A 2,532-nucleotide genomic window follows, 5' to 3' on the forward strand; every position below is an offset into this window, starting at 1 on the left:
AGAAACTTACAGCTCATTACACTCATTGGAAAACTGTCATTTCCTTAGTCTTTAGGAGTTGCAAAATGATGTTCATAGAAAGCACCTGGAGGAGGAGCACTTTGCACGACTAAATCACAAGTCAGGTCGTGAGGGCTTAAACTAGGCTAAAGTGTGCACCAATAGAAGAAAAAATTAAGACAAGGAGAGGAAGTGAGGAGGACAGAAAGGAGTAGGAACAGATTTTTCCTAACCTAAAATGTTCTAGAAAACTGTAAATAATGGCTTTAGGGATAGTGGAGAGAAGGAGAGCTTTTCAAGAGCAGGCCAGATGCGTTAGAGGGCCGGCGGGCTAAGTCACAACGCTCAATTACTGTTCCTTATGTTTTCAAGGAAACCACATACATAGTTATATTTCATAAAACTGACCAGCAGAGTGGTCTACTGGATTATTCAGATGGTCATAAACAACGAGTTGATGCATTTCAAAAGAACATGTGCCTTCTTATAAACTTATTCAAATCACCTTCAGAAAACTAGAAGACGGCATAATTTGCATAATCGACCTAGTTTTATTAAAAACTCAGATTTCAGGTGGTGCACATGAAGGTTTTGGAAGTCTGGCATAACTCCGCATTTCTTCTAGGCCTCTGTTCATCTCCCTTCCTTCCTTCTTTCCTTCCATTTATTTATTTATTTGTGTGGCTGGCTCGGCCTGTGGTGCCAGGGATTGAACTGCTGTCCTGCGCTTTGCCGAAGCAGGCGCTTCAGGCCAGAGCCACCTCGCCGGCCGGCGCACAGGCCCCACTCTTGAGCATCCGTTGATGCTTCTTTCACCCTGGCTGCTGACCCCCGGGGCCGGCTCCAATTGGCCTTGTTCACCTCACGTCCCTCTTTCTCACTGCATTTTCAGTTCCAAGCGCCCTTTGACAGTCTTGTGTCTTTCTAAAATGATCCAAGGGACCGAGGAGATAGCTCAGTAGAAAAAGCACTTGTCTGGCCAGCGCAAGGACCTGAGTTATCCCCGGCTCCGCAAAAAAAAAAAAAAAAAAAAAAAAAAAATCCAAACATTAAAGCTGCTTTGTTTTTCCTCATCCACGGGAGGCTAGAATTCTGTTTCGTCCTTCCAGCTTGGCTTAAATGACAAAAATAACATTTCACCTGGGACTCACACTTAGGTAACACGCGGACGTTACCAAGGAACGTTCTCGACCCAGCTGGCTCCTCCTTGCTGCCGGGCCCCTCGGTGCGGGAGCTCGGCCGCCTTTCCCTCGTTCGTCTCCCCGCGACCCGCCGGCCGCCCGCTCCCGTCCAAGCACCCCGATCTCTCCAGCACTTACGGCGCACACCCGCGACGGCGCCGCCGCCTTGAGACTCGCAGGGACCCACAGAGCGCGGCGGACTCCGCAACTCCCCGGCGCGCAGCCGCGGCGGCGTCGCCCTGGCAACCGGGACGCTCGGGCCGCGCTCAGCCGGGCGGCTCCCAGGCTCCGCCCAGCCTCCGCCCGCACCTCGGGTGGCCTCTGGCGAGCCTGCGACGTCAGGGTGTGGCCGCGGCATCCAGCGAGACGGCTGCTTCTCCGTGTGCTGTGGAAACTTCTCATTAGCTATGAGTAATTAATGCAAACTAAGCCTCACTCTCACTGGCCCAGCGCTGATCGCTGCAGCTTTCGCTAGGCTTGACTCCTAGCTGTTCTAACAAGGACGCTCTTGACAGCTGCCCTCCTGCTCCACCTACCCCAAGCCCGCGAGTTTAATGCCACCGCCCCTGAACCTGCTGCAGTGATTTCTCATACACCTAGGCTTGTAGGTTCTTTTCCTGCACAGCCCGAACTCCTCTTCGTCTATCAACAGTGCAGTTTACACCTATTTCTACACAAAGCCTTTCCTATCCCAAAGTGGAATCAGGCACAACTGTGTGTGTGTGTGTGTGTGTGTGTGTGTGTGTTACCAGGGATTGAACTCAGGACCTTGTGCTTGCCAGGTAAGCACTTATTCCACTGAGCTATCTCCCCAGCCCTGTACTTCTTAATACCACTTATTCCCCCACTTACCTTCATTTATCCAAAGTTCTTCTTGGATGAATACTGGCTGGGAATGAAGTCTTTTCTGTCTTTCCTCTAGTGCCAGTAACATGTGCGGATAGACTGTAAATAATCAATATGTTAAGTAATCGTCTCACAAAAGTAAAAGCCCTTGTATGTTTTGACTAGGCTTATTTAATTAACAAGCTTCAATTGTAAAGTTAAGTTTACTTAATACAGAAATTCTTTGAATAAAAATCCTTTTTGGGAAAGCAAAAAATTAAGACAAATTTAATTTGTCTTGTTGCAAAGAAATAGTGAAATATCATTATTTGCAACCCAATTGGAGCAAATTATCTTATTTCTTTTTTTGTTCTATTTAAAAAAATTTTAATAGATTGCAAATTGAAAATGAATTATTTACAAACATAACTGAATATAACAATAAAAACTGTCCAAAATAAAAATGAAAGAATTTACAGATCAGTCATAATAGTTCACTGTGTCAAAACCAAGAAACTTATATTCA

The 2,532-nt window shown here is 46.7% G+C and overlaps 1 protein-coding gene across 1 annotated transcript in view; it reads right to left on the bottom strand.

The window, feature by feature from the left end:
- Window positions 1-1,400, bottom strand: part of Cdkl4 (cyclin dependent kinase like 4) — a 43,709-nt gene extending 42,309 nt beyond the window's left edge. The window contains exon 1 of the mRNA XM_004627634.2: window positions 1,320-1,400. The gene's annotated coding sequence lies outside the window, so the exon portion shown is untranslated. The remainder of the gene's footprint in view (window positions 1-1,319) is intronic.
- Window positions 1,401-2,532: the final 1,132 nt, after the last annotated feature.

This window comes from Octodon degus, unplaced genomic scaffold (genome assembly GCF_000260255.1).
Source record: "Octodon degus isolate 3935 unplaced genomic scaffold, OctDeg1.0 scaffold00020, whole genome shotgun sequence".
Taxonomy (NCBI): Eukaryota; Metazoa; Chordata; class Mammalia; order Rodentia; family Octodontidae; genus Octodon; species Octodon degus.